Here is a 25790-nt window from a genome sequence, read left to right on the forward strand (position 1 = left end):
AAAAAATCATAGAACTGAAGAACAGATTAGTGGTTGCCAGGATGAGGGGGAGAGGGTAGGTGTGGCTCTAAAAGGGCAACACAAGGGGTGTGTCTTGACTGCTTTGTACCTTGACTGTGGTGGCACAGGCACCATCTACACATAGGTAAAATTGCATGGAACTAAATACACACACACAAACACAAATGAGTATAAATAAAACTGGGCAAATTTGAACAAGATAGGTGGATTGTATCAAAGCTAATATCCTGCTTCTGATATTGTCCTGTGGTTTTGCAAGATGTTATTATTGAAGGAAACTAGGTAAAAGAAACTAGGTTATTATTGAAGGAAACTAGAAAACTAGGTAAAGGGTATGTGGAATCTCTTTGTGTTTCTTACAACTGCAAGTCAATCTTATAATTATCTCAAAATAGAAAGTTTAAAAAATCAAAGCAACAAACCCCAGAAAGTCATAGTGATTATTCTAGAAAGGTAATAATACCTTAGGTTGGATCCCAAGCCCAGCTGGTAGTCAGAATTATTTGCGGGCCGGGCAGGGGGGTGTTGTAAGAATACAGATTCCGTGACCCCATCTTGGACCTACTTGATTAGAATTTTGTGGGATAACAGCCAAGAACCTCCAGTTTTAAAAACTTCACAAGTGATTTATCATCAACTAGGTTTAGAAACCACTGTATCATAGCCAGGACATGGAAGCAACCTAACTGTCCATCGACATATGAATGGATAAAGAAGATGTGACACATATACACAACGGAATTTCACTCAGCCATAAAAAGGAAAGGAAATTGAGTTATTTGTAGTGAGGTGGATGGACCTAGAGTCTGTCATACAGAGTGAAGTAAGTCAGAAAGAGAAAAACAAATACCGTATGCTAACATATATATATATGGAATCTAAAAAAAACAAATGGTTCTGATGAACCTAGGGGCAGGACAGGAATAAAGACGCAGACATAGAGAATGCACCTGAGGACATGGGGAGGGGGAAGGGTAAGCTGGAGTGAAGTGAGAGAGTGGCACTGACATATATACACTACCAAATGTAAAATAGATAGCTAGTGGGAAGCAGCCGCATAGCACAGGGAGATCAGCTCGGTGCTTTGTGACCACCTGGAGGGGTGGGATAGGGAGGGTGGGCGGGAGACACAAGAGGGAGGGGATATGGGGATGTATGTCTATGTATAGCTGATTCACTTTGGTATAAAGCAGAAACTAACACACTATTGTAAAGCAATTATACTCCAATAAAGATGTTAAAAAAATAAATGATCCCTCATAAAAAAAAAAGAATATTTTAAGAGTGATTTTAGATTTTTTTCTTGGTTTTCACATGACTCTTATTTTTGAAAAAAAATTATGTACAACTGTAAAAATATTTTGAAAAGAAAATGTCTATGATCTCATAACCATAAAATTTATTCTCATTTTTCATATAACTTATTAGCCCTTGACTCCATGTATGTGTTTTTTATGTAATTGGCTAATATATGCATACCATTTTGTTTTCTGCTCTTTTATGTAATAAACATTTCCCCTGTGTCTAAAAAAAAAAGAAACCACTGTATCATATGATGTACTGCTTTTCTTCAAATGGTTTTGCATGTAGTACTTTCTGTTTACCTAAAATTTCAAGAAGCACATAGGTCCATCTTTCCAAGATGATAGTAGAGGAATAGACAGTCCCTTCACATATACTCTTCAGGTGGAGTTCTGAGTAAGATTAGGGAAAAATTGAGTAAGAATGGGAGAAACTTGGATATTGAGTTTAACAGTAATCAGGTAGATGATTCACATCGGAATTAACCTACTAGAAAGATAGTGGTTTTGAGGTTCTCCCCAACAGGGGAGAAGACTATTGTTTGGAGGAGACCCCTAGCAAGAGAGGTGACAGGTGTGACATAAAAAGGAGACACATTGATTGGAGATACCCTGAGTGCTGCTTTGGATGTGAATTTTTTTTTAAATTTATTTATTTTTATTTATTTATGGCTGTGTTGGGTCTTCGTTTCTGTGCGAGGGCTTTCTCTAGTTGTGGCAAGTGGGGGCCACCCTTCATCGCGGTGCGCGGGCCTCTCACTATTGCGGCCTCTCTTGTTGCGGAGCACAGGCTCCAGACGCTCAGGCTCAGTAGTTGTGGCTCACGGGCCCAGTTGCTCCGCGGTATGTGGGATCTTCCCAGACCAGGGCTCGAACCCGTGTCCCCTGCATTGGCAGGCAGACTCTCAACCACTGCACCACCAGGGAAGCCCTGGATGTGAAATTTATTTTAAAATTTTATTTTGTGTTACTGTGCATGATGGTTTGAAGGTTCTAATTGTAGCTTTGGGAGTCAGGATATGAAGAGAGCCTTCATTTTAAGTTGCCAAATTGGTGGGAAAATCAAAATGGCCAGGTACAGAGACTGGAGAAGAGAATAGATTAAATGGTAATTCAAAGGGCAAAGGTAACTTAAAAGTTTGTGAGTGGAAAAAAAATTTTTTGAGTGCACTTGGGTGGGAGCCAATAGAAATGTCTCTTAAAAGATAATGTGTGTCTTTTGTGCTTGTTTGACATAAATAGGTGTTGTATGAATAAAGGTGAGAACCCTACAGTCTATGAGTTGACACTAGCCCAATTCAATCAATTGAGAAATTGTTAATTTGGAAGCTTTCCCTAAAAACCAGGGCCTGTGTCCCATCCACAAAGTTAATAAAAAACGTGATGGGGGTAAATTAAGACATGCAGGCAATTAAAATTAGATGTCATGGAAGGAAACAGTATACCCGGTTCCTACACAGCAAGCTTGGGGATTGACTGATAACCAGCCCTAAGCCAACTGTTACTTTCCTGGTTACTGCTCACGTCCCCATTCCTCTCAGCACTGGAGAGGTCTAAGGTCCAAGATCAAGACAGCCAGTATTTGGAACTTCATCAGAAAAGCCTGTGTGATGAGATTACCTACCCTGTAACCCACCTTGGGCAGCATTTGCCCCGTGTTTCCAAGGGTGGAGGGAATAGGTCTTAAGATAGTGACCCTGTTCCTGCCCAAATCCCTCCATATGCAAAGGCAGCCACTGTACATACTCTCCTCTGCCCATCAGATGCTCATCATTTAGTGAAGGGACTCCCTGCTTTGATACCATATTCCTAGAGCTGTAGCTCTGCAAGTAGAGCTATAATCACTGGCCATATACAGGGAGAAACGAATACTTCTGCCAGCAATATTTGCTAAGAGATTAAGTGATATTAGATGATACTTGTTGCAGGGACTTAATGGGTTCTGGGACCTTAATCTACTGTAATGTGCCAGCCTCAGGGTATGTAATATTTGTTAATGTTCTTTTTTAAAATTTTTTAAAAATTTATTTGTTTATTTTTGGCTGTGTTGGGTTTTCTCCAGTTGCATCGAACGGGAGCTTCTCTTGCTGTGGAGCATGGGCTCTAGGCGCGTGGGCTTCAGTAGTTGTAGTGAGTGGGCTCAGTAGTTGTGGCGCTTGGGCTTAGTTGCTCCGCGGCATGTGGGATCTTCCCGGACCAGGGCTCGAACCCGTGTCCCCTGCATTGGATTCTTAACCACTGTGCCACCAGGGAAGTCCCTAGTGTTCTTTTTAGTAATAAAATATTCATTTAATATGCTGTAGCCAGAGTTCTTGGGAAGGGAGCTGTCGCTAGTTTACTGGGCTTTTGAGGAAACTTGCAACGGTGTTTGGGTGGGAGCCGGCGGACGCGCATGCCTCTGGAAAGATAGTAAAGTCTATTGTGCGTCACAAATGGAACAGGAGATGCATGAATGGAGGTGATAATCTGCAGCCCATGAGCAGACCCTCTCACAGTTGATATACAACTGGGGCCGTGTCTCCATTCTGCTTCCTGGCCCTCAAAGGTTGGGGAAGAAGCAGTATTCTCCCAGCAGATGCTCAGCTTGGAAACTGGACATTTGAGAATGATTATCTCTGGGGTCAAATATGATGCTCCCGATTCTAGTTCTTGATATTGAATCCAAACTTCAGGAACAGAGATGGGACTTATTTGGCCAGGATCATCTCATTCTGCCCCGTGCTATTCCAAGCCCTTCCCTGTACATTTTTAACATGATGATTTATATCAAATCACTTGTCTGGCCCTGAAACACTGCAAGAATCCAACATCTTGAACCTTAAAGCCTAATCCTTAATGCCTTCTAGTTTTTTAGTATTTTTTCACATAACTCTCTGGATCAGACCCTCCTGATCTTTGGGGCGTGTACTTTATTGTGCTCTGCTCATTGGCACACGCATGTCAGAACATGCTAGAGTGGAATGGTGACCCATTAGTCAGCGAGCTGAAAGGAGTAAATAATTTAGGTATTGTTGGATATGTCTACAATTTCCTACAGGTGAGCAACTCATACAACATTGTACTTAAAATTCCAATACCATTCTCCTCTGGAGCTTAATAAACATTTTGGGAACTAAGCCAACATTACTCTCCCATATCTGCCCTTTCAAATCAAAGGGATAAAGGCTGAGATTGTTCCTCTACGGTTTTATCATTAGCTTTTCTTTTCCTGGGTCAAGGACTTTCCTTTGGCCTAAGAAACCCAATACCATCACCCCAGTCTCACTTTGCTGACCAACATCTGTACCTAGTCCCTTGGGTGTGAGATAACTTTAATCAAATCAGTACAGACTTGGCTGCGATCTGAAACACTTGTGAATACAAGGATTGTCTCCCATCCACCTGGCCTTTTTACTATAGGATTACTGTGTTGAAATAAGGCTGGAGATCCTGTGACAAAGATCAGATTTACTGTAAACACTGTAATTTATTCCTCCCCAGAGACTTTTAAGAGACCAGGTATTCTGTTGCTCTGGTGTTTTAATTCCATGTCAGCAACAGAGGTAGAGAATTAAATTGATTCTCAATGACATCTCAAGTCCCTAGCTAGTTCTCACCTCCAACCCCATACTTCTGGTAAATGGCTGGGTTATATATCACCACTGTAGCCAGGAGCCACTCTTTTCATGTCATTTCCTGAGTGTAGGTACTTGCATTCTGAAGGGCTTTTGAAATTTCTTTCAGATCTTCTTTGTAAATCCCTTATGGAACAGCCCTGTGAGGCGTGTAAGGCACATTTCTTTTGAATGTATAGAATATCATCTTTCGGATGTGAAATGTCTAAAAATGTATAATAGTACATGCTTGGGGATATGTGCTTTTGAAAATTGATCATGGCATTCTCTCTGGGATTTGTCACTCTGGCTTCTTATCTGAGGTCCAAGTTGATGGCACCCATGTAAGATATACAGTACCAGACCAGAGGGTGGACCCCAGACAACAACAAGGCCCAACACACCTGGCCTGCTTTGCTCAGACTGCCTACTACTGCTCCTTGCCCAGATCTTCTGGGTATTGGGCTGCCCCCAATGCCCTCACACACATGCCACATTCCAACTTCTCTTCTTCTCTTTTATTATTTCATCTTCACCTTTGCCCTTTTACCAACATGAATTTCAACATCTTAACCTCTGAATGCCAGATCCTTTCTACCATCAACACCCAATTCAAGTTCTTCTTTGTCATTCATCCAACACACATTTATTGGGTACCTAGTCCATACCAATCAACATGCTAGGTTTGGGGCACCCATTGGTGAACAAACAAGCCTGCTCTCTGCCCGGGGGAGGTCACAGCGTATACAGGGAGGCAGACAAGTAACTGGAAAGCCAACAAATAAGCAATAAAAAATGAGCAATGAGATGGAATAACAGGGAGCACGCACTTAGAGAAGGTCAGGAATAACAGGGAGCACACAGTTAGAGAAGGTGGTGACCTTTAAGCTAAGACCTGAAAAATCAGGAGAAGTCAGGTGTCCTTTGAGAGTGAGAGTGGAGGGCACCTGGCAGAGCATATGGTGTGATCGGATGCATGCTTTAAAAAGCTGCGCATGGACAGCAGATGGGAGGGGGACAGGAGTTAAAGTGGGGAGACCAGTAGGTGGCTGTAGAAGTAGTCCAGAGGAAAAACGATGGATGAGATGGTGGCAGTGAAAATGCAGGGAAGGGACCACACTGGATTGGATATAGGGTGAGACGGATGGAGAGGAGCCAGGAATGGATCATTCCCAACTAATTTAAGCCCCTACTCACTCTTGCAGACTAGTGCCAGGCACCCAGTAAAGATCAAAACATGTTCCTTTCCTACTTTCTTTGAAGACTTAGCAATTCCATACATGCCTTGTTTGGCAGTAACGCAGGTAACATCCTGCGACATCTCTTCCACTGTTTTTTAATCAAAGATACTAGAACATACCATCAGATAAACACTAAAAAGTGTACAATTTACCATCCTAGGACACGGCTCACATAACTCTTTGAGGAAATAATCTCTTTCTGTGATAGCAAGGCCATGATTACAAAAAAGAACATCAATGATAACGTCTCTCTACAGTTTTAATTTTATCTGATATTCAATTCTTGATTAATTATGTCCTTAGGTTCCAGGGTAGTGTGAATTTCGGGTTCTTTTGCAGAGGTCCAAGGCATATTTCAGGCATGACCCTTACTCATGATCGTAGACCAGGAAGTAAATGGCAGAATTGCACTGGTGGCGAATCCTGAGGTCAAGCTGTATCTACGATGGATGGCCACTTTGCAAGGGGTCAATCAAATATTGTCACGTCGGGCTCCTTTGCACAGTAGAAGCAGAGGAGCTTGTGCTTGCCTGTTGGAGATTGGGGATGCGGGGAGAGAGAGGCACGCTGCTAAAGGAAGCTGAGTACAGATTGGTCCCCATCGCCTGTGGGCCAGTGTGCTTCGCCGTGGTTTCCAGTCGCGGTCTGAGAGCCAAAAAATGTCAGGTGGACTTGTGGGTGGCTTAGCTAGAGAATGTTCTGAGTGAGGTCCCTCAAAGACGAGTCTTGAGCCTGGAAATTTTTGAGCAGGAAGGTTTGGAAGACCCATGTGTAACCCGCTGGCGGGGTAGGGGTGAGACACTCAGCTGAGGAAATATGAGAAAGCCCCAGCCGTCAGACATCAATATTTAGAGGGAGGGGGGAAATCTTTTGTTAAGGAAAAAGACAGTCTTCATATAAATGCTTCTGTTGTGTAAACATGTCCAGAGTGTTGTGAAATCAACTTAGTAGTAAGCATTCTGCTGTACCTAAAATAGCCAAACAACAAACACAGGTTATTCAGTTTTTCCACTTGGGAAAAAGAAACACTGCCTCAGTTCAACCCCCAGTTTCAGCCTGTGACCATGAGCTCTTTCCGTAGTAGAGGAGGGCTCTGACAGCGGCTTTGCTGCTGGCCACTCCAGCAATTTAGAAAGAGCCCCAGGCTGGCGCCTGCTGTGGGGAGAAACTGTGTCTAAACATCTGCAGCGGAATCAATGGACTGAGAATGTGGGTGAAGCCAATTAGCTGAGGCTCGGCCGGGCGGGTGAGCCACAGGCGGGGACGCCGGCTCAGCCTCCGCCCTTGTCTAGCCCTGGCAAGTGCCTAACCAATTATAGCGACTGCATTTTGGTGCCCTCTTCAATTCGCCCACGGGACAGACATATGCTCCTTTATTTGTTCAAGTACTAAAATGAAAATAAATACTGCCAGTCAAAAAGTACCAACTGAGAACGGGGAATGGAAAATGAGCAAGGAATGGTGGCCTCGTGATGATAGCATGGAAAGGCAAAGCTTTTGGAATCAGGTACTCTCATTTTGCAGTGGTATGGGTTTATTGTGCTTGCCCTTTCACGGAAATACACTGTTTTATTTTCAGTTCTGTGCTCAGCCTACAGGTCCCACCTTAGTCCCCAGAGATACACGTACTTGGCTATCATTTTCCTCCACATACTGGAAAGAAAACAAAGCGATCAGGAGACCTTCCTGAGTTAAGAGTTTTATGATGATACCAGTTACAATAGTAAAATGATTTTTTTACCCATTTATTTGTATGAGTCCCTTTTCTTACTATGTTGATGCATTTTCAAAAATGAAGACTGCCAAGACTGCCAAATTCAATACTATAATTCAGCTCTTTACTCTAAAACATTATTTATATGTTTGTCCTGGCAAACTAATCAGATGTTGATCACCTATATTCTTTAAGTTTCAAAAGGAGATACTTTGGCTTCTCCCATGGCCTTTGTAAAAGTGATACCGTGATGCTTGCTCAGACTGGATTTCTGTTGGAGTGACTGTTGCTTTTCTGGGCAGATGAGTTTCCTGAGTTGGCATTCCTTTTAAGTTTCTTACAGGAGCCATCTAATCAAGGTGATATTTGGGTTGAAGTTGTCTAAGACTGAAACCGTATCACAGATCATTAACCTGGTCAGGTGTGGCTGCTTTGAGAACTGTATGCTGTTATAAAATAAGAAAACAATGCTTCTGATTCCTATGTTGGGGATCACCCACATTTCACTCGTCATAAGGACCAGATGAGGGTCAGAAGTCCCCTAAGAGAATGTTACTCTCCACCATGCTCTCTTATAGCCTCAATGTACACACCTGCATGATAGCATTAATCCCTTTGAAGGTAATTGTACATATTTGTTTCTCTCTTTCACTTAGTTATGAAGATTGAGGCAGTATGGTAGAAGGACAGGGTTGGGTTCAAATCCGTTTGGGCCACATTTTCATCTTGAGACACAGGTCGAGCTGTGTAACCTCCCTGAGTCTCTGTTTTATCATTTGGTAAAAAGATGAGAATGGTAATACCATATCACAGGGTTGAATAAGGGATACATATGTACTGACCTGCTATATATACCAGGTGCCTAAGAAATAAGAATGTCTACATCTAATTTTCAGGCTGTAATTTATCTTGCAATAATAGGCGCTTAGCCCTGTACCTGCCCTTAGTAGAGGATGCAATAAATGTATGTTAAATAAATAAATTGATGAAAAAATGCTGAGGGAGTCAGCAAGATCTTTGAGAAGGGAGTTTGTCTGGAAGACACTCCATTCTTTTTCCCCCCGTCAGTATCCCTCACCCAAATTCCTAACGCTTCGTACACATGTCCAGGGTTTGTTTACTCTTAGCATGGACGTGGGGTGGAAGGGAAGGGCAGGGGCTCTGGACTTTCACTGCCTACTTTTGAGTGGGTCAGTTAGTCAGTTGAGTTGGTTAAAGACCACTGTTCTGTTTGTAAGCCTAAATCCACTAAAATGGGAACAAGTAGGTATTTCTCAAAATTCTTGCTGCCAGGTGTGAAGAAAAGCTCACAGTGTTATGAAGTGTGTCCCCAGATAGCCCACTGGTGGTGACCCCTTGGCCCTGTGCTGGGGCAAGCTTCGAGGGGACTAGGGAAAGATGGAGCTCCACTCCCCGCCCACCATTTTTTAGTGCCAAGTACTTTCCATAAGCACTTTCTAAGCTAAAAGACAGACTTACACATCCATCGCTACTATTTCATTGGTTCCCCCTTCAAAATCATCTATCTCTTTCTCTGTGTCTTTGCCTGTTGCTCCAGGAGCAGAAAGTGATGAAAGGCAAGACTCCTCCAAGAAGATGAAAGGTCCACTTGTTATGAAACATTGCCTTTTCCATGGTTTAATACTCTTCAGAACGCAGGTAGAGCCCAGAGTAGTTTCCCTGGTGTTTGCCAAACCCCAAGCCGCAGACGGTAGAAGAGGCAGAACATGAGCAATGCAGGGATGTGGGCTGAGGGATTCTGTGTTTAGACAGATGCTGTCCAGCCGCGTGTTGAGCCAGAGAAAGCAGGAGTCCAGACCTGGAGCACCGGCCCCAGGGGAGCGAGTGGAGGCGTTTGCACCGACCATGTGAGGTTATGGGGAGAGCCAAGTGTGAAGACAGGATTCTCAGTCATCATCACCCACCAAGTGTCACCAGGAAAGAGAGGGGTTTTAGTCATAAACTGAATAAATGGCTTATTTTTCTTGCAGAAGAGTATTTATGAGAATGAAGTCATTTGAAAAGGGGTATCAACATAAGAAGCACTAGTGACAGATTTGGGTGGGTGGGAGTGGTGAGGGGATGGTAATCCTACTTCCTTGTTATCTCCTGACCACTATGTATCCTTAGTCTAGACCTGGTTTATTCACTGGGTTTTAGTTCATGTGTCCACACGGATCAATTGGTAATGGCTACCTGGAATGTAGGGAAAGATCTGATGATTGATTACTGATGTCTGCCCCAGGACAGGAAAGAGGAATATTTGGATTAATGCCATTTACTGGTCATCCCTGGTCTAGAACTCAGCTTGCTTTAGGCTTTACTTTCCTTATCTTGAAAACCATGCCAACCAGAGTTGTGTGAATTATTTTAAGCCTAAGGTGTAACTAATGAGAGTATTGTTTGAGGGTTATTGTGGTTATATTAAGTTCACTTGCTCATAACACCATGTTTAGCATTCAAGTAAATGAAAGTATTTAACCTTTTACATTATTCATCATAATCCACTCATTGTGCATTGGTATCTGGGATTATAGTAGTCCTGGTATTATGTTATCATTTACATAATGCAGTGGTACCTGATATAGCCTTACAGCTTATAGGCTTGATGTTGGTTGGTGTTTTATAGTGAAATGTTAAAGACTGAAACACTGCACAATTTATTATAGAAAAGGAAGGGGCACTTGAAACTGTCTTGGAGATCTATGTCTGTCTGTCCATCTCTATCTATCCATCTTCAAAATGTGGGAAATAAGAGTATTAGAGGTAAATAATAATATAAGCCTATATTTTAAACAACTGCTTTATAACAGATAAGCTTTTTGATTGCAAGACCTTCAAAAAATAGTCCTAGTCTCAAAGGTCTGGAAGAGACTTTGAGAATCCCCCTAACTTTCTAACCACCTCTTATATTCAGGCAGGACTTCATGTAAAGAGCTTCCGGAACTATTTTGCACAATTTTCTCTTTAGAGTTCCTAAAGCAGATTTGACAGTCTCCTTGAATCCCCCCTATTGCATGATGGATCCAAGTTTTGTGGGACCTGGAGCTCAGACAAATTTCGGGGTTCCTTGTAGAGAAAAGGGATACAAGAATCTCTTTTACAAATTTTACATAAACATGAGACATGTAAACACATTACCAAGTCCTCTGCCAGGGTTTTGGAAGGGGCTCATAGCCTTAACTTTATCAGCTCTGAAATGTTAACTTTATCAGCTTGGTATTCTTAGCAGTCAGTAATTTGGGCTAATTTCCTAATCCTGCAGGAATTGAGGAAATAGCTCCTTACACACTTACCTAAGGTAAGAAAGTATGTAATGGATTCTGATTTCATGTATCACATTCTTCTAGGAAGCAGAGTCCAAGAAGTGAAAATGTGGGAGTGGGTACATTTAAAAAAATTGTTTATAAGACTATAGGCAATTATGTATAGAATAGCCATTTATACACTGGCACACATACAAAGAAGTGTGAAGAGTTTTTCTCAGTCTTTTCTGTGGTAAAATAATCTGGCCTCCAAAAATAACTAAATTTTTAATTTTTTCCCCCTTTCCACTCCCTGGCCTTCTCTCCTCTCCTCTCCTCTTCCTTTCTCCTTTCTCCTTCCTTCTCCTTTTCCATCTGCTTCTTTAATTTTCTTTTTCATTCTTTTCTTTCTTCTTCTCTACCTCCTGACCCTGCTATCCTTCCTGCATCTCCTTTTTTGTATCTTTTTCTCTTCCTTCTCCTTCTAAGCTGCATATTAAAAATTCCAAAATATCACAACCAAAATGTTGACAACAGCAAAAAGTTAGGCTCATTGTTCCTAAATATCCCTTTCTTATTTACTTAATTTTTTTAGGGATATTGAACAAACTCAAATTAATTGTGATCCCACAAAAGGACCTGAAGGCCTAAGAATTACCCAAGAACAGAGTGAGTAAAAGTAAGGTAGCAGTCAAGCCCCCAAAGTACAGCTATTGGATGTAGACACATTTCTGGTATCCTGAACTCCAAACACAGGGATAAATCATTGAAACACAAAGAGGGAAAAAAAATTGTGTTTTTAATTTTCTTCTTTCAGAAAGCACTCTATTTCATTTTTTTCTCTAACCAGGTCTGCAGACATATTTTGCAGCTTTGTGAATTTTTGTCCTTTTGAAGTGATCTTCCCATTACTCAAATTTAGGAACTTAGTTTTACTAAAATTTTAAAACATGAAATATTTCAAATCTCAGAAAACAATACAACAAACACCAAGAGAGCCCATCAATCAAATTGAGTAGATTTGCTGTATTGTTTCTGATCTCCAATTTTTTTTGAAGGAATAAGATATTTTTCATGTACAGTTAAGCCCCTCAGTATCAATGCTCCTTGGACCACAGACTGTAACTTGAATAACTAGGTTAAAACATAGAAACATATTAAAAAGACATGTATTCACAGTTCAGCTTTTCTATACCCTCAATATATTCTTTTTTGGCACTTTTACAATATAAAACACTGCATGATGAAAAGGTTTACAAACTGCCGCCGTTAAGCAAATTTGTACATTGATTGCCCAGATTAGTTTTAAGCAAGATGATATTTTCACATCAATTAAGTTATTTCCATTAGTTTAACTTTGAAATGATGTTTGTTTGTTTTTTCCCATGGTGCCAGCGACAGCTCCAACACACAAATACATGTGGACACATTTCTTGAAAGAAATGTTCAGAAATGTGAACATCTTTTGCTGAAGTTCTCAGTGTAACAAATTTATGATTTGCAACAAACTTCCATGTTAAAAAAAATTGCAAAACTCAATGATTATTTCACCCAGGTCTATGGAAGTCAGCAATATGGAAGTGGTAATAAAACTTAAGTGGTAAATAAAATAAAATAAAAATAAAACTTTTATTACCACTTAATAAGTGGTAATAAAAATGGTTTTTAATTTTTAAAAATATTAGTACATGTGATTCTTCTGGGTGAGAATCATTGTTTAGCATGGTCTAAAACCCAATGAAGGCAGCAACATATAGCACTACGTTGGGCAAGTTATTTAATTCTCCGTATTTTATTTCCTTTTTTGTAAAATGAGGATAATAATACCAATTCTTACCTCACAGATTGTTGAGGGTGTTTAATGAGCTGATATATGTTAAGCAACTGAAACAGTCACTGATATAAACTAAGCATTCAGTCATTGTTATCTATTATTATTATTAATAATGACATTATTAGGAGTAGTAATGCAAAAAACTGGTAACAGAAATACAATTTGGGCTCTTCCCCCTGTCTATTTTAAAGATTTCAAGTCTTAATTTAGAACCCTTCTTTCCTTCTACTGAAGTCTAAAGCACTCAATCGAAGACTTCTGTTACAAAGACATGATTTTATATGTCAAAGAAGACTATTATTCAAAGTCTAATTACAGTTTGGATGAAGAAGAATTGATGTCTTTAGGCAATTGGCATTTCTCTCTAAATGCCTGCACTATTAAAAAAAGGGCTGTTAACTCTTGATGGTAGCATCTGCAGTTTCAGTCTAGTCTAATAACGCAATCCTAGTTTCATTAATTTAGAAGAGACCCCATGAAGATAATTTGCATGACCCAATGTAGATAAAATTTTCATCAGTCAGGGTTCCAAGAAGAAATGGATGAGACCCTCCAGTGGGGCAATCTGAAGAGTAGAAGCCCTGTATACGAAGATGTTGTCAGGGAGTAGAGTTAATCAAGGGGACCCCACCCGGTTAGCAACTTCCCGAGCATTTACCCCCGGGGCCTGAAGGGGGCGCGCGGAGGGAGCCGTTACAGACCCTGGAGACCCAGAGGGTCTCCCAGGGGGGGCGGCCCTGTAGGACTGGAGAAGGCAGCAGGCCCTTGGTGACCCTGCAGGGAGGGAGCTGGGGACCAGCAGGAACTCCACTCTCCTCCTCTGATCTCCCTAGCTTGCTTCCCACGGGCCAGACCCAACTGGAAGCCAGAGAGTGTGGGTACCACAGCCAGCGAAAAACGATAGAGAGTGGACCCGCAGGGCCGAAGGGAAAAGATCCAGCACAGAGGTGCAGAAGATGAACACAGGACTAATGAGAAAGCTGTTCTGTTTACCCCCCTCCTCTTACCCCATGAAGCTGGACCTAGAGAAGTAAGATGGCTCCTCCAAAGTTTAAATTATCTAAGCAACAAGTCCATTTAACATGTCAGCTTCAGAGACGTATGCCTCTCAGGTTAAATCTGAAAGTGACTTTATTTAAGATATTCACATATCCAAGGAAAGCATGTGCGCCCCAGAAGGAAGCCTGACAGAGCTGTTGCTTTCTAATCGGATGAGCGATTTTCTTTCCAAATTCCACCTGAATCTCAACTCTTTCTTCACTTAAATCACACAAACACGAAATCAGACAAATAACCTGCTCCAGATACGGACACTGGTGAATTGGGGTATGCTTACTTTCGCTTTAGAGTTTCAGGATTTTAAGTCATTTTATGATAAAATCATTAGGGCCTCACATACTTTTGAAAACTGCAGTTTATTCAAAAATATAAACTCGTCGATATATTAGGTTATTTGATAATAATCATTTTAAAGTATGTCGCACAGAGGCACATGGGCAGCATTTAGTATTTTTCAGATGGGATTATATAGATTCTGCTTTTATCTTGGTCTCTATAGTAAAATTATTGACAAAGTAATGAAACAAAAGATATATTGTTCTACGATTGTATGCCTTGTGCAATAGCTCTCAGCCTCTTATACCTTCCACCAGCAATTGTCTCCAATAGGTCTCAACATTAATGTTTTAGGTTTATTAGATTAATTAATTTACGTATTTATTAGAAATTTAAAAGCCCTCACTTTCAGGAAAGGTCAGATTTCATAAATAGCCTGTTATTATGTTTATCACTTATTATGTTAAACCTGTGAAAAATTGTAGCTGAAATTGCTAAGGGTTTAAAATAAGTAAGAACTATTCTTTTAGCAGTTGAAAATTGTAATTATATAGTTGAGTATAAGTTTTATTACTTTGATAACAGTAAAACATGTTCAGTAAAAACTATTGCCATCAAAAGGTTTTGTAAAATTCTAAAATGGCAGGTGGACAAAGCAGGAGAAAGGTGTTGGCATCCAGAGTTCAGGTGCTATGGAAATGAAGCTCAGGAGGTACAAAAAATAAATCAGGAACGTGGTTGGTCAAAAGAAATGTAAAAGGGACAGTCAAATGGATATTCCTCAGTAAACAGGCTTATCGGGAAGCGGGACAACAATGACTTGTTGCACACACAGGAAGCAAGGGTTAGAAGAAATTTAGTCCAAGGTGTCAACAAGCATATCAAAAGTTATAGATCCCTGGAAGCGAGGGTCAGAAGGACGTGGCACGCCACAGACACGAGTGACAGCCAGTTATTAAGCTGCAATGTTAATTCTGTGTCTCTTCTAGGCTCTAGTAGGTTACAGAGCTTCTGGCCCGACCGTGGTACTTGGATCCCATGGTACTGGGATGCCTTAGCATATGTTGTGGCTCAGTGTTTTTTGGAAACATGTTTTAGCTTGTTAGATATTCACAATGGCTTCAGTTATATGTCTGCTAAAATTTATTTTCCTTCTGAATCTAAGAATGCATTGCTTAAAGTAAACAACATATAAAAATCAGAATTAAAAAAAAAAGAAAGAAAGATGCTGATTTCAGCTCTGAATTTAGAGAAAAGAATGTCACTTGCACACTGGCTAAGGTTTCCAACATAAGCCGGGGGACTAGAGAGGAGTGACAGTGGCAGGGACAGGCTCCAGCAGAGGTGGATGGCTTGCTGGCAGCAGCATTAATGTCCTTCAACCTGCTCCCCTGGTTTGACTCATCTATCAAGCCTCTTCCTGATAATAATCTGGCTTTCCTTGTAGATTTGTCTACAGGGGAGCAAATGAACCAGCAAGAAGATCTGGTCTGGTCCTTTGCTGTATGTTTCATTGTAAGTTAATCAATTGCCATTCTGGTTATTATACATCAGTAACTGGGGATCCAATTAATGTGAGTCTTTCCAGAGAGCAGGATCTACTCTTGATGTTCTGATTGATTGGGTTTCTAAGCTTGCAGGGCTCAGGACCAGACCCTGAATAGCAATGAATTCACTTAATCCACCAAGGTTGTGGCATCCTTGGGGACCTCACTGGGAAATCTTTGCTAAGTTTGCTTTTCCATTCAAACCATAACAGGAGGTCAGATAAGACTGACTTTTACAAACCCCATAATGATCCCAATGGTTCGAATTGGTACACTTGATACACTTAATCTTGCTTACCTGAGCCTTGAACTGACACGAATTCTAGAAATTTCCCTGGTTTGGATATTGCTCAACACAAAACCTTCATACAAGTCAGTTAACTGAAAGAACAAGGAACAAATCTAAAAAGGATAAAGTTTTCTTCCGTATTTTTCTTCTTGGGGGAGAGCTACTACAGTGTAAAAGAAATGACATATGTCTTAACTCAGATACAAACTCTGAAGCTGGGATATTAAGCTAGAGTATTAAAGGTATTAACAGTGGGCTCTAAAAAAATGCAAGGATAATTGGAAAATAATTAAGAGTAAAAAGACGGAAATAGGAATGGAAAGACAAAATTTTATTATCCCTCAGCTGACAAAGTAAACCTTGAGGCTGAGTGGAATTTTGTCCCTCAGCTCAATAAGTTGAACTGTAGATTATATCTATAAGCTAAGCCTCATAAGCTGAAATAAAGGCAAAGCATTTGAACTCACTTCTCCTTTAATTATTTATAATTTGTATATTTCCTAAAAGGACTGTGTGTTAGTTTATGCCATATAGCATGGATATAATAAAAGATAAAATCCAGTTGTGTAGGTGTGAACCACTTAGCCACTTGAATAAAAAGCATCTTAGGTCCACCCCATCCCCCCACCAAATATCAAACAAAATCTGTCTTTGAGCAAGATTTTGTAAGACACACAAAATCAAATATTAATTCGGGTATCTTCCCCACCTTTATTAGAGTACACTAGTACATTGCCCCAGCAATACAGGGAGGATACTTGTTCTTAGTTGATGGAGTTGCTGTTACATTAGCTTCAGAAGTGATCTGACCTGCGCGGCTGTCTGCCTGGCCCCCATGTTGAAGGAGGATTGCAGAGACCCCCCTACAGTGGCTTCTTCTTTTGTTTCAGTCTCAACCATGGAAACGTTTCCTATTGTTTTTAGCACCAAGACACTTGGTATGCACATGGTTCCCCCTTATCCGAGTTCCTATCATCTGTGGGATGATATACGGGAGGGGTCATTGGTGTCTTCAGGTGTTTACATGTGTCCACCCCCATAGTCCCCTGTCTTGTCTCCCAGGCCCGAGGTCTTGGAAACATGGCCATCTCCTGCCTTTGTTTTCATCCTCTCATTAAAGCTCAAATCCCCAGTCACTCTCCTGTTTAATGCCCATCTCCTTGTTTGCTTCTCCCAAAGTGCTAAACATTTCCAAACAGAGACTGGGGGAAGGAATTATTTAGATCTTTAGTCCTGGAAACACTGCCAAGTCTCCCGAAGGCAGGACTTCAGAACTCAGACCCCAAAGGCCTTGCTGTGCTTTCTATAAAGAAAGAAAAAGAGGAAATTACTTTCTTTTTCTTCTTTACAAAACTGTGTCTATAGTACAAATATAATCAAGACCTCCAAGTGACTGCTTTTATGTAATAGCACAAAAATAAAATAACAAGACCTAAACAGTAAAAGATGTAAAATGATTATATTAGAAACCTCAGCAAATGAAGATTGGCTTTTTTCCCACTATTGTACAAACTTTTATCTGAGCATCTCAGCAGCTATGATGATAAAGGAAACAGTGGATTACCAAGCTCTTGCCTAAAAATAGTGGGTGAACACTTATCTGCACTGTATTGATAAACTACATATGCTAGTAAAGCATCTTCAGTATATGCTTTAATGAAACACAGGACTCTGCAGAAATTTGCTAAAATACTACCAGTGATTTGCAAGTAGAATTAAGCTTTCAGGCACCTTTAACTCAGGTCTGGGTCTGTTCTTGGAAAATGGTCTCCAGTTAGGCTTTGGGGATTGCCTATAATTGTTGTCGAGGAGTTATTCATGTTTTTAAAAAGCACTTTGGCCTGATTTGTTGATGTAACTGTTACTTTCTGTTTTTCACTGTCAAACCTAAGAGTATGCAGTTGGCAGGTCTCACAAGAAGCTGTTACTGGCCCCTGGTGTCAGGTGACAGCAGCACAGGGGGGTCTTGGTGGAGATAGCTCTGGGGACCCACTGGAGGGAAGGGTGGGTGTGCAAGCAGGGGAGGAGCTGCATCTCAGAACGGCCAGAGCTACAGCCAGAGTGCAGAGAAAAAGCTCACTCTGAGCCAGGGATGAAGGAAGGTGAGGAACTCAAGGGCCCAGAGCTGTGCCGAACCAGGAAATGGAAATCCACATGCAACACCCAAGCAGCAGAGGCCGCGACTAGGAGCAGACGGGGCTGTGGTCAGTAGTCTAGAGCCAAACAGAATCCAGAGGAGGGGATGGGGATCCTTAACCATGTTACCTGTACTGCCAGATGTTCTGTGTCTTCTGTAATGCTCACACAATCCGGATGGTAGGTATTATTATCCTTGTTGTTTCACTTCATCACAGTAGCCAAGAACATGGTCCAGTGCATCACTAGCTTAAATGATAGAAGAAATTCATTAATATTCAGATCCATTTACTAATAAAACTCTAAATTTATATTAATAAAACGTTTGTTTGTGGACACAATAAACACTGTGTACTTAACACAGGAGTTACCATTGTCTTTAGTGAGAGAGTTGAAAGCAGCAAGACCTAAGGGCCCAGCCCACCAGCGATGCTTGTCTTCCTGTGTGAGATGCACTTTTAGTAACTACAAGTGAATAAAAAGAAAAAAAAAAAGCAAATATAGAAAGGCAAGAATTCTTTTTATAAAAGATGTAATTGCATACTTGGAAAGTTCAAGGACGGTAACCAAAAATTACATGGTAATTAAAAGGTGGAAAAAGAGATCCATAGAAAACCTTTTATCTTTTTTTTTTAATTTAATTTTATTTATTTTTTCATACAGCAGGTTCTTATTAGTCATCAATTGTATACACATCAGTGTATACATGTCAGTCCCAATCGCCCAATTCATCACACCACCACCTCCACCCTTTGTGCTCTACATCTGTGTCTCAATTTCTGCCCTGCAAACCGGTTCATCTGTACCATTTTTCTAGGTTCCACATATATGCATTAATATATGATATTTGTTTTTCTCTTTCTGACTTACTTCACTCTGTATGACAGACTCTAGATCCAACCACGTCTCAACAAATGACCCAACTTTGTTCCTTTTTATGGCTGAGTAATATTCCATTGTATATATGTACCACCACTTCTTTATCCATTCGTTTGTCGATGGGCATTTAGGTTGCTTCCATGACCTGGCTATTGTAAATACTGCTGCAATGAACATTGGGGTGCACGTGTCTTTTTGAATTATGGTTTTCTCTGGGTATGTGCCCAGTAGTGGGATTGCTGGATCATATGGTAATTCTATTTTTAGTTTTTTTAAGGAACCTCCATACTGTTCGCCATAGTGGCTGTATCAATTTACCTTCCCACCAACAGTGCAAGAGGGTTCCCTTTTCTCCACACCCTCTCCAGCATTTGTTGTTTGTAGATTTTCTGATGATGTCCATTCTAACTGGTGTGAGGTGACACCTCATTGCAGTTTTGGCTTGCATTTCTCTAATAATTAGTGATGTTGAGCAGCTTTTCATGTGCTTCTTGGCCATCTGTATCTCTTCTTTGGAGAAATGTCTATTTAGGTCTTCTGCCCATTTTTGGATTGGGTTGTTTGTTTTCTTAATATTGAGATGCATGAGCTGTTTATATATTTTGGGGATTAATCCTTTGTCTGTTGATTCGTTTGCAAATATTTTCTCCCATTCTGTGGGTTGTCTTTTCGTCTTGTTTGTGGTTTCCTTTGATGTGCCAAAGCTTTGAAGTTTCATTAGGTCCCATTTGTTTATTTTTGTTTTTATTTCCATTATTCTAGGAGGTGGATCAAAAAAGATCTTGCTGTGATTTATGTCAAAGAGTGTTCTTCCTATGTTTTCCTCTAAGAGTTTTATAGTGTCCGGTCTTACATTTAGGTCTCTAATTCATTTTGAGTTTATTTTTGTGTTTGGTGTTAGGGAGTGTTCTAATTTCATTCTTTTACATGTAGCTGTCCAGTTTTCCCAGCACCACTTATTGAAGAGACTGTCTTTTCTCCATTGTATATCCTTGCCTCCTTTGTCATAGATTAGTTGACCATAGGTGCGTGGGTTTATCTCTGGGCTTTCTACCTTGTTCCATTGATCTATGTTTCTGTTTTTGTGCCAGTACCACGTTGTCTTGATTACTGTAGCTTTGTAGTATAGTCTGAAGTCAGGGAGTCTGATTCCTCCAGCTCCGTTTTTTTCCCTCAAGACTGCTTTGACTATTCGAGGTCTTTTGTGTCTCCATACAAATTTTAAGATTTTTTGTTCTAGTTCCGTAAAGAATGCCATTGGTAATTTGATAGGGACTGCATTGAATCTGTAGATTGCTTTGGGTAGTACAGTCATTTTCACAATATTGACTTCTCCAATCCAAAAACATGGTATATCTCTCCATCTGTTGGTATCATCTTTAATTTCTTTCACCAGTGTCCTATTGTTTTCCGCATACAGGTCTTTTGTCTCCCTAGGTAGGTTTATTCCTAGGTATTTTATTCTTTTTGTTGCAATGGTAAATGGGAGTGTTTCCTTAATTTCTCTTTCAGATTTTTCATCATTAGTGTATAGGAATGCAAGAGATTTCTGTGCATTAATTTTGTATCCTGCAACTTTACCAAATTCATTGATTAGCTCTAGTAGTTTTCTGGTGGCATCTTTAGGATTCTCTATGTATAGTATCATGTCATCTGCAAACAGTGACAGTTTTACTTCTTCTTTTCCAATTTGGATTCCTTTTATTTCTTTTTCTTCTCTGATTGCCGTGGCTAGGACTTCCAAAACTATGTTGAATAATAATGGTGAGAGTGGACATCCTTGTCTTGTTCCTGATCTTAGTGGAAATGCTTTCAGTTTTTCACCATTGAGAATGTTTGCTGTGGGTTTGTTGTATATGGCCTTTATTATGTTGAGGTAGGTTCCCTCTATGCCCACTTTCTGGAGAGTTTTTATCATAAATGGGTGTTGAATTTTGTCGAAAGCTTTTTCTGCATCTATTGAGATGATCATATGGTTTTTATTCTTCAATTTGTTAATATGGTATATCACATTGATTGATTTGCATATTTTGAAGAATCCTTGCATCCCTGGGATAAATCCCACTTGATCATGGTGTATGATCCTTTTAATGTGTTGTTGGATTCTGTTTGCTAGTATTTTGTTGAGGATTTTTGCCTCTATATTCATCAGTGATATTGGTCTGTAATTTTCTTTTTTTGTAGTATCTTTGTCTGGTTTTGGTATCAGGGTGATGGTGGCCTCATAGAATGAGTTTGGGAGTGTTCCTTCCTCTGCAATTTTTTGGAAGAGTTTGAGAAGGATAGGTGTTAGCTCTTCTTTAAATGTTTGATAGAATTCTCCTGTGAAGCCATCTGGTCCTGGACTTTTGTTTGTTGGAAGATTTTTAATCACAGTTTCAATTTCATTACTTGTGATTTGTCTGTTCATATTTTCTATTTCTTCCTGGTTCAGTCTTGGAAGGTTATACCTTTCTAAGAATTTGTCCATTTCTTCCAGGTTGTCCATTTTATTGGCATAGAGTTGCTTGTAGTAGTCTCTTAGGATGCTTTGTATTTCTGCGTTGTCTGTTGTAACTTTCTCCTTTTTCATTTCTAATTTTATTGATTTGAGTCCTCTCCCTCTTTTTCTTGATGAGTCTGGCTAATGGTTTATCAATTTTGTTTATCTTCTCAAAGAACCAGCTTTTAGTTTTATTGATCTTTGCTATTGTTTTCTTTGTTTCTGTTTCATTTATTTCTGCTCTGATCTTTATGATTTCTTTCCTTCTGCTAACTTTGGGTTTTGTTTGTTCTTCTTTCTCTAGTTCCTTTAGGTGTAAGTTTAGATTGTTTATTTGAGATTTTTCTTGTTTCTTGAGGTAGGCTTGTATAGCTATAAACTTCCCTCTTAGAACTGCTTGTGCTGCATCCCATAGGTTTTGGATTGTCGTTGTTTTCATTGTCATTTGTCTCTAGGTATTTTTTGATTTCCTCTTTGATTTCTTCAGTGATCTCTTGGTTATTTATTTACGTATTGTTTAGTCTCCATGTGTTTGTGTTTTTTACGTTTTTTTCCCCTGTAATTCATTTCTAATCTCATAGTGTTATGGTTAGAAAAGATGCTTGATATGATTTCAATTTTCTTAAATTTACTGAGGCTTGATTTGTGACCCAAGATGTGAACTATCCTGGAGAATATTCCATGCGCACTTGAGAAGAAAGTGTAATCTGCTGTCTTTGGATGGAATGTCCTATAAATATCAATTAAATCTATCTGGTCTATTGTGTCATTTAAAGCTTCTGTTTCCTTATTTATTTTCATTTTGGATGATCTGTCCATTGGTGTAAGTGAGGTGTTAAAGTCCCCCACTATTATTGTGTTACTGTTGATTTCCCCTTTTATAGCGGTTAGCAGTTGCCTTACGTATTGAGGTGCTCCTATGTTGCGTGCATATATATTTATAATTGTTATATCTTCTTCTTGGATTGATCCCTTGATCATTATGTAGTGTCCTTCCTTGTCTTTTGTAACATTCTTTATTTTAAAGTCTATTTTATCTGATATGAGTATAGCTACTCCAGCTTTCTTTTGATTTCCATTTGCATGGAATATCTTTTTCCATCCCCTCACTTTCAGTCTGTATGTGTCCGTAGGTCTGAAGTGGGTCTCTTGTAGACAGCATATATATGGGTCTTGTTTTTGTATCCATTCAGCAAGCCTGTGTCTTTTGGTTGGAGCATTTAATCCATTCACGTTTAAGGTAATTATCGATATGTATGTTCCTATGACCATTTTCTTAATTGTCTTCGGTTTGTTTTTGTAGGTCCTTTTCTTCTCTTGTGTTTCCCACTTAGAGAAGTTCCTTTAGCATTTGTTGTAGAGCTGGTTTGGTGGTGCTGAATTCTCTTAGCTTTTGCTTGTCTGTAAAGCTTTTGATTTCTCCATCGAATCTGAATGAGATCCTTGCCGGGTAGAGTAATCTTTGTTGTTGGTTCTTCCCTTTCATCACTTTAAGTATATCATGCCACTCCCTTCTGGCTTTTAGAGTTTCTGCTGAGAAATCAGCTGTTAACCTTATGGGAGTTCCCTTGTATGTTATTTGTCATTTTTTCCCTTGCTGCTTTCAATAATTTTTCTTTGTCTTTAATTTTTGCCAATTTGATTACTATGTGTCTCGGCGTGTTTCTCCTTGGGTTTATCCTGTATGGGACTCTCTGCACTTCCTGGACTTGGGTGGCTATTTCCTTTTCCATGTTAGGGAAGTTTTCGACTCTAATCTCTTCAAATATTTTCTCTGGCCCTTTCTCTCTCTCTTCTCCTTCTGGGACCCCTATAATGCGAATGTTGTTGGGTTTAATATTGTCCCAGAGGTCTCTTAGGCTGTCTTCATTTCTTTTCATTCTTTTTTCTTTATTCTGTTCCGCAGCAGTGAATTCCACCATTCTGTCTTCCAGGTCACGTATCCGTTCTTCTGCCTCAGTTAATATGCTATTGATTCCTTCTAGTGTAGTTTTCATTTCAGTTATTGTATTGTTCATCTCTGTTTGTTTGTTCTTTAATTCTTCTAGGTCTTTGTTAAACATTTCTTGCATCTTCTCGATCTTTGCCTCTGTTCTTTTTCCGAGGTCCTGGATCATCTTCACTATCATTATTCTGAATTCTTTTTCTGGAAGGTTGCCTATCTCCACTTCATTTAGTTGTTTTTCTGGGGTTTTATCTTGTTCCTCCATCTGGTACATAGCCCTCTGCCTTTTCATCTTGTCTATCTATCTGTGAATGTGGTTTTTGTTCCACAGGCTGCAGGATTGTAGTTCTTCTTGCTTCTGCTGTCTGCCCTCTGGTGGATGAGGCTATCTAAGAGGCTTGTGCAAGTTTCCTGATGGGAGGGACTCAAAACCTTTTATCTTTATATGTAGTTTTGCTACTTTTTAATCATTGCATAACATAACATACATGGGATGTGATACTGAGGAAATTAAATTCCAATAGAAATACTGGGCCAGAAACAGTCGAAAGGTCACAGTTTTTCACATTAGTTAACATAATCAGTTCATTCACTTACTTATTCATTCATTAACTCATTCTTTTATTAGTTCTTTTTGTAAATATATAAAACCACAGGCCCTGTGTTGGGGAAGTGAGACAGCTTCCAGGGTTCCTGTGAAGTTTCCAGGCTACTGGAGGAGAAAGCTTTTAAATATGTTGTTATTATGAAGGTTGAGAAGTGCTGTCATGGGCGAGATGCTGCCATTTCCCCACACACCAGCACAGTGTAGGTTTCAGAGATAATTTTTGTGTCATACCAGAAAAACAGTTTTGTTAGTTTAGGGGTCTAGCTCATTTAATCAAACAAAGACAAAACCAGCCAAACAAAAACTCTCCTTTTATGCTTTGCATTTACTGGGTAGCTTTACAAAGAGATAATGTTGGCAATGTTGAATCTCATTCACCTAACTGGGCTTCAGGTGACATTTGGATCTTTTCAAAGGACAAAGTTTTGTCATCATTGAGAATATGTGAAGAAGTGTTTTAAGCCCTGAAAGTACTCCCTTCAGAGGGGCGACAGTGCTGAGTGAGACAGCATCGTTACAGTAAATGTCAAATACCCCAAAGAGACTTCTACGAAGGAGACAGTACTCCCTGAGCTGCATCAACGTGGGTTTAAAAATGCTGTCTCCGAACTTAAATATCACCCCTTTTATGGTAGAGCTTGTCCTGGTTTTGCATAGCTCTTATTGACCCAGAATTCAGTACTTACCTGTACTGCAACCTTCCTTTAAACACTGAACAATAATGATTTTCTTAAATATTCCCATTGCTGATGGGAACTGGGATCAGATGAACTAGATCTGAGTCTCAGCCCATCCTCAGACTGTAACCTAAAGACAGGTTTCATCTCTCTAAGCCTCCATTTTTTCCCCAAACATTTTATTATAAAAAATTTCAACTGAAAGGCAAAACTGAAAGACTTTTACAGTGAATACCCATAATCCTACCACCTAGACTTTTTACCATTAACCTTTACTATACTTTCTTCATCACATTATCTGTTCATGTATGCAACCCTCCATCCATCCATTAGTTTATTCCATTTTTTTGATGGATTTCAAAGTAAATTTGCAGGGAGTAGTATACTTTCCCCCTAAATACTTCAGCATATGTATTGTTAACTAGATTGGATATTTGCTTACAATTTTTATTTTTGATATAAAATGCATAAATCTTGTGTATGAACCCCCTTTTTTTAAGTTATAAAATGGAGTGGAGAGTACTTGTCTCAAAGAGTTGTGAGGATAACATGAGCTAATGTGAAAAATTCTTTGTAACTTATAAAGTGAGGTATCAGGATGAGGCACTATTTTTACAATCGTAATTAATTTAATCATTGTCTCTTTGATAACTATGACTATTAGATGAGAAGCCAACTCTGAGAGAGTGGCAATTTCTGTTAGACACATAACCTTCATGAGTGTAAAAGCTATCATGGCCCCAATGTTAATTGTCCAACAATTTGCACACAAGTGCTCACACAATAATGACAGAGCTGCTTGTATGACATCCATCCCAGTAGTCTGGGAAACTGTGCAGCGTCTGGAATATGTCTGGCAAAATGATGATGGCAACGTTCCCTTCCTCTTGATTCGATTACCATCGCTGGATTGCATTTTCCACGCTATCTGGGTGGCCCCAGAG

Source organism: Balaenoptera musculus, chromosome 18 (assembly GCF_009873245.2).
Source record: "Balaenoptera musculus isolate JJ_BM4_2016_0621 chromosome 18, mBalMus1.pri.v3, whole genome shotgun sequence".
In the NCBI taxonomy this organism is placed as follows: domain Eukaryota; kingdom Metazoa; phylum Chordata; class Mammalia; order Artiodactyla; family Balaenopteridae; genus Balaenoptera; species Balaenoptera musculus.